Source organism: Crocodylus siamensis, chromosome 1 (genome assembly GCF_052110815.1).
Source record: "Crocodylus siamensis isolate JL-2025a chromosome 1, ASM5211081v1, whole genome shotgun sequence".
NCBI classification, from domain to species: domain Eukaryota; kingdom Metazoa; phylum Chordata; order Crocodylia; family Crocodylidae; genus Crocodylus; species Crocodylus siamensis.
The window spans coordinates 22650264-22657574 of record NC_143395.1 but is presented as its reverse complement, the minus strand read 5'-3'; the positions used below and the strand labels follow the sequence as shown (position 1 = coordinate 22657574).

Here is a 7311-nt window from a genome sequence, read left to right as displayed (position 1 = left end):
ACCATACGAGTGGCCCTTCTCTGGACCCTCTCCAGGTTATCCGCATCCTTCTTGAAGTGCGGCGCCCAGAATTGCACACAGTACTCCAGCTGCGGTCTGACCAGCGCCCGATAGAGGGGAAGTATCACCTCCTTGGATCTATTTGTCATGCATCTGCTGATGCACAATAAAGTGCCATTGGCTTTTCTGATGGTTTCGTCACACTGCCGACTCATGTTCATCTTGGAGTCCACTAGGACTCCAAGATCCCTTTCCACTTCCGTGCCACCCAGCAGGTCATTTCCTAGGCTGTAGGTGTGCTGGACATTTTTCCTCCCTAGATGCAGCACTTTGCATTTCTCCTTGTTGAACTGCATTCTGTTGTGTTCTGCCCACTTGTCTAACCTGTCCAGGTCTGCTTGCAGCTGTTCCCTGCCCTCCGGCGTGTCCACTTCGCCCCATAGCTTAGTGTCATCTGCAAACTTGGACAGAGTACATTTCACCCCCTCGTCCAAGTCGCTGATGAAGACATTAAAGAGTATCGGTCCAAGCACCGAGCCCTGCGGGACCCCACTGCCCACACTCTTCCAGGTCGAAACCGACCCATCCACCACGACTCTCTGGGTGCGACCCTCCAGCCAATTCTCCACCCACCAGACTGTGCAGTCATCCAAGTCACAGCCCCTTAACTTGTTCACCAGTATGGGGTGGGATACCGTATCAAAGGCCTTCCTGAAGTCCAAGTATACGACATCCACCCCTCCTCCTGCGTCGAGGCATTTTGTGACCTGGTCATAAAAAGAGACTAGATTGGTCAGGCACGATCTGCCTGCCACGAACCCGTGCTGGTTTCCCCTCAGCATAATTTGTCCTGCCGGGCTCTCACAAATGTGAGCCTTGATGATTTTCTCAAAGATTTTGCCAAGGATGGAGGTGAGACTGACTGGCCTATAGTTACCCGGGTCCTCCTTCCTCCCCTTCTTGAAAATGGGAACCACATTGGCCCTTTTCCAGTCCTCCAGGACTTGACCTGTGCGCCACGAGCGTTCAAATATTCCCGCCAGTGGCTCTGCAATGATGTCAGCCAGTGCCTTCAGTACCCTCAGATGGAGCTCATCCGGGCCTGTCGACTTAAAGGCATCCAGTTCTTCCAAGTGACCCTGTACCACCTCAGGGTCCACACATGGAAGTCTGGTGCCTTGCTGCTGCCTCCCTACACTCCCAGTGAGAGACTTGTCAGGCCTCTCGCTTAGGAACACTGAGGTGAAGAACTTGTTGAGGAGTTCAGCTTTGTCCCCTCAAAACCAGAAGCGTAGTCGGCAGGAGTCGAACCTGCGTGGGGAGACCCCAATGGATTTCTAGTCCATCGCCTTAACCACTCGGCCACGACTACATCTACAACTAAGTCCTGGCACTCCTGTTGGACTATAAAGCCATAATGTCCCTAGCCTAGCTAGTGATTTTTCTTAAGTTGAGTAAGTTTTGTAAAGTTGCATATATCCAGTAAATGTTGGGGCAGGAGAGTTCTAGAAACACTGAACTCCTGAACCATGACCCACTTTTCTATCCCGGAGCATGCTCCGTTAAGAGCGACGATGAAGCCAAAAAGATGTAAACTACCTTCTGTGGTAATTAATAGGATGATTGGTCCGTGGTGGAGAACTTAGTAAGTAACTACTGCGTTGAGTGACAGACATATCTCCCAAATAGATTGGATTGAAAAATGATTGATGTAGCCCCTGAATGATTGATTGGCTTGTAGATGCGGTGTGATTTGGGGAGTTAAACAGGTTTTGCCCTAAGGTTCAGTGCTCAAATGAGGCTTGGACGGTGTTGGTGAGTATCTGGTGTGTGTGTGATTGGAATTATGTGTGTTGGTCTCGATTTGTATGCTTGGCTGAGGGAGTGCACTACTATGTGTCTGAGGGATTGCGTGCTGTGGTCAAGTGGTAAGTTAAAGTTGGAAGTCCCTAAAGTATTCACAGAATATAGCACCTCAGGAAACACCTCAGCTGAGGCCTTATCCAGTGGGAGCCAAGGCTGCTTTGAAGTATTTCAGAGCAACTCCCACACCCCTCCTCCCCACCCCTGGGCTTAGTTGGCTAACGTTGTATTTTCTGTAACCTAGTTGGGTTCCCCTCCTCACCTCCATCCCTTTTATGTTAGTCCCTCACTCATGCACTCCATATTTCCCTTATAGCTTTGTCACTTTTGCCTCATGACTCTGAATTTTATTAGAAAATGTTAAATCTGTACCTCAGATGCACTCTATTCTAGGTCATTTGTGCCATTTTTAGACTGGTCCATACATGCTGAACATCAGTAGGTTTACAGATTTAGATCATTCTAAGTTCACTTAGACCAATCTAAGTGTAATATCTGTACGTGCCCTCAGTCTCTACTGTCTCAAACTGTTTCCAGAAACATTTTTACTGAATTACATTTTGTTAAGGAAATGCTAGCTACATACCAGTTCTGTTAAAAAAGTTAGTAGTTTATTGACATGCAAGTATTTAAAGATGTTTCTGTTTTCTTCCTCCTTTACTAAATAGTATGTGAAAATAAGTTTGGATGATATTCACAGAAATGTAGCTTTGGGGAAGGGGAAAAGTGGCATTTCCTAGAATAATGATACACTTTTAGTAATAGTAATTTGTTATTTGAATATTACATAAAGTTCTCGAAGAAGGTTCAAGGTTAAAAAAATAATTGAGGGTGTGCTGGGGTGCAAAAATAGGTGTAGATGCATAAATTAGGAGAGCCAGTGGCGATCATAGTCATAGGAGGTTACAATTCTATGGTTCAGAGCTTGGGAGGCAATGATCTACATGTTTTTGAGCTTAGTTCTAAAGTTAGAAGAGAACATAATGATCTCTTGGTAGGACCAAATTAACAGGCTAAAAAAAACTGATCTAGCAATTTCAGAATCAGCTTCTATTTAAGTATAGCATATCTAAGAGAGATATCTGGTCTAGATTTAGAGATTTCTGTGAAAGAAGAATCCATTTTACCCGAGATAAGTTGTCCAAGTGTTATTTGCTTTTAATTAATATATTAAAAACATGTACCTTATTTTTTTCATCAAAATGTTTTGCTTCAGTTCCCCAGCAGTGGATTATTTTCCCCCACCCTTTTTTTGCTAGAGTAAATAGTAAGATGCCCTCTTTCATCAGAAAGTTCTTCCCCATGCAAATATTTGTAATATATTCTAGCAGCAATCCTATACATACCTTTATATCCTGTCTTTTGTGAAATATTCTAAAATAATAAAAGCCTTTGTCTGTCTATTTGTTTCTCTGTCCATAACTCTCTGGGCCAACTGCACATGCACCACCGAGACGGCACCTGCTGATCAGCTGTGAGACCCCAGACCGTTACAGACAGAGGGAGTGAGGGGGTTGTCATGCTGCCCGCCCAACAACAGGCAGCACACAGGGGGAGGCGGCAGGGAAGAGGTGAGGAAGGGAGGGAGGGAGGAGATTGGGAAGGGGAAGGGGGTTTCCACTGGCAGCAACCCCATGCTGTGCTCCCCCTCTGCTGCTGCCACCACCACAGAACCCAGACAACATCCAGCAGAGAGTGGGAGGTGGTAGGGAGGGAGGGAGGAGAAGGGGAGAGGAAGCAGGGAAAGGGGCATGTTGTGTGCCTCTTGGTGTTGGTAGCTATTGCTGTGTGCAAGCTTCCCTCCCCCTCATTCCTGGGAGCCAGCAGTGGCACAGGATGGAGGGGCAGGGGGTGGGGGGCACACAGGGCCTCAACAGGAGTGGCAGGGGGTGGGGAAGGTCACAGGGATGAATGCAGGATGTGGGGGAGATGCAGGGGGTGGGGGGGGGTCACATGGGGCTGGAGCCAGGGGAGTGGGGGGGATGCAGGAGTGGCAGAGGCACATGGGGCCGGAGGTGGGGGGGGACACAGGGGGCCAGAGGTGGAGCAGTGGCACCATGGGGTGCTGGGTGGCGGCACTCTGTTCCCACCCACCCGCCATTAGTGATGGGCAATTTACTAGTCTATTGTTTATTTTTTTCAAATCTATTCAAACTGTACTCATAGTTTTGAACAAATATTTCTTTCCCAATTTTCCTTTGCTTTTGTAATTTGATATATTCATTTCAAGAAGTGAATCTATCAAACTGTTCCCTTCTAACCTCCCATTTATATTTTATAATTCATTAGCCAAGAGAACCACCCCTTACACCAAGTGACTAACAATGACGCTTGTATATTTTCAACCTGCCTCTAAATAGAATCATATGCAAGTATGCACATGTGCATGTGTGCATGCACACACCTACAGCTACACCCACACCTACACCCATACACAATTATAAGTAACATCAGTTCTATTATGCATTAACTATGCATTGAAAAGGGGGTGCAGGTGGTGAGGCATACCATCACATATAAAACAAATGCATGTTTTTCTTTTTTCAGCTTGTTTCAGTTAACTGTGTCAAAAAAGTTTACAGTGTGATTTCCTATCGTACTTAACAGAACTGAAAATTACTTTGTCTTCCTTTTGCTTTCCAAGAGGTCAAATCAAAGCTTCATTCAAATTGCAGAAGTTTCCTGGATGTTGCCAACTGGCAAATATGTTTTCTTTAAATAATTAATATACAAAAGTGTATTTTAGGGTTTTTTTTCTTATACTAGAATTTCTTCATGCATAGGATTATCATGAAAACATTAAATATGAATACAAGGAAATAAGTCAATGTCTAGTGTTATACTACTTCTAAAATAGAGAAGAGTGATTTGATGCTAATAAGCATGAATTCTGAAGAAGGACAACATTTCAGAATGTTTAAACCTTGGATCTGTCTTGTCTGTCTCTTCCTCTACTGCCCCTGCCTCAACTGCCTGCTACTGAACAGGGCTGTCCGCCACAGCCACCGGGAACTCTTGTCTTGGTGGTGTGGGTATGAGGTGGACACCCTCCCCCATGCACTGTGCTCGCCAAGTTGCATGCCAGAGGCTGGTGGCCTGACCACGATGCTGCCCAGGACTGCATGGTGAAGGCTATCCCAGCCATAGTGGGGGAGATCTCCATTAACCGGACCATTCTGGGCTGCAAGAGCTAGATCTGGCCCAACATTGTCATCACCAATGAGGAGGCCAAGAAGATTATGATAGTGGACGTAAGCATCCCCTTCAAGAACTGGTGCCAAGCTTTCACTGATGCCCAGGCTCACAAGTGGGAGAAGTATGCCCCACTGGACAACATCCTGAGGAACTGCGGCTATGACATAACAGTCAACATGCTCATTGTGGGAGCACTTGGAGCCTGGGACCCCAGCAATGGGAATATCCTGTATGCCTTCCACATCTTCTACCACTATGCCAAGCTGATGCAGAGCCTCATGATGTCTGACACCATCTGCTGGTCCCATGACATCTACATTGAACACAACATGGGCCAGCACCAGTACACTGACCTTGCAAGAATGACTGCCACTGGACCAGACCCAGAAGGGACCACTTGAACCTCCCTCTGTACCTAATAGACTTTGAGAGTTACTCCCAACCATGGAACACTCCACTTGGCAAGGACCCCTGTGATAGGACTTCATGGGTGGAGTGACTCCCTGTTCAACTCACCCCCTCCATCATTGCAGACTTTAGTACAGATTTGTTTGTATCTATCCTCTTTCTCCCTCAGCATCACAACCCCCTCCCTTCCCTTCCCCCACCACTTCCCCACCCCAGGGTTAGATGGCTAACATTGTATCTATGCAATCTAATTGGGCTCCCTTCTTCACCCCTATATCTCTTATGCCAGTCCTTCATTTGGGCACTCGGCATTTCCCTTATGGCTTTGTCATTTTTGTTCTATGATTCTTAATGTTTTATAATAAATCTTTTATTTGATTGGTCATTCTACTACTTCCTTTTTGAAAGCTTTGTCAGTAGAGACATAGGATTTGGAATGTAGGTTAATTGGATACTCATAATAGAGAAAACTAAAAATTTTCAGTGAAACGTGGCATTTGCTTGTACTTCATTAGACAATAGAAATCATCATTTAAAGATTATACATGAAGTCAAGCAGTAGAAATATACTTTAAGTGAATCAACTAGATTCTGATCTTACTTCAGTACGAGGCAGGTGTAATATCACTGATAGATTTACATAAATGAAAGCTACGCCTTAATGATCTACACCCTGGGCACCCATTTTTCATAATTATTTTGTCTTTCTAGGGGCTGGGGAAGCAGGAGGAGGGTGGTCAGGCAGGGGGCACCGTGCACATGTATATGGGCACCAGACAGCCTGGAGAGCAGCTCCAGCAGCTAAGTCAGGGGAGGGGGGGGGTTGAGGACCTCGAGGGAGGAAGGGAGAGAGTTGGACAGGACTGGGGTTGGGGCTGCTGTTGAACCACACAGTTTGTGAAGCCTGGGGCTGGAATGCACAGCCTCAGGGCCCCAGTGGGGAGTGGGAGAGTGGAACTGAGCCATGGGTGGCTCATCCAGGGGGTGGGGCAGGAGGGGCTGTCTCCCCGCTGCTACATGTACCCCTGAGGGGGAAGTAGGTCATATGCCCCCCAATTATGTTGGGCTGCCGGCTGTAGGCTCAGGATCCCTGCCCTGTTGCCTTACCTCCACAGCCTCCATGGCCCAGGGTGCAGGACCCAGTGTGGCAGGGTAGAGCAGGGCCAGGTGGGGAAGCTCCTTCCTGCTGTAAGCCCTGCATCTCCCTGGCACAGAATTGTGCCTCTCACTGCTGCCGGGGGGGGGGGAGGGGGCATTTTTTTAAATGAGAGAATTAGCAATTTTTAAACAAAGAATACCAGGATCCCTGGTTATAACACAACACCACACAATAAGAGAGCATATAAAACATTCTAATTATGCCACACATATTCTTGTAACAGATGTATGAAAATAGCCAGAAACTGGCTCCACCAGCTTTATTCCTGTCACAGGGACTGCAACATGAAAAATGGAACTGCTGTGGCTTATGCTTAAGTTTTATAATTTTTTATTACGGAAATAATATTTTAAGGAGTTTAGATCAACTGTGGCCATGAAATGTGTTGTGCTGCTTGACAGTGACATTTAGAGCCAACTTTAAGAAAATATATTGGGTTAATTTTGAAATACAGGAAGGTGAGGAAATTTTGTTTCAGTTACTTACACTTTTTTAAATTACTGCACCCTATTAATCACATCAATAAAGCTATAAAATCAGAGCAATGCAAAAAATTACCTTCTCAGATATAGCTCTCTTACTCAGAATATTTGGCAGTCATTTCTTCTTTCAAAGATTTATAGAATAACATTAGAGAATACCTATTGACAGGCAGCTCCCATCAGAATGAGACAACTGACCACAGG

General features: G+C 45.9%; 1 non-coding gene across 1 annotated transcript; it reads right to left on the bottom strand.

Moving 5' to 3' along the window:
* Positions 1-1290: 1290 nt before the first annotated feature.
* Positions 1291-1372, bottom strand: TRNAS-AGA (transfer RNA serine (anticodon AGA)). The gene has a single exon. It is a non-coding gene; the product is annotated as a tRNA-Ser (tRNA).
* Between the last annotated feature and the right edge of the window lie 5939 nt (positions 1373-7311).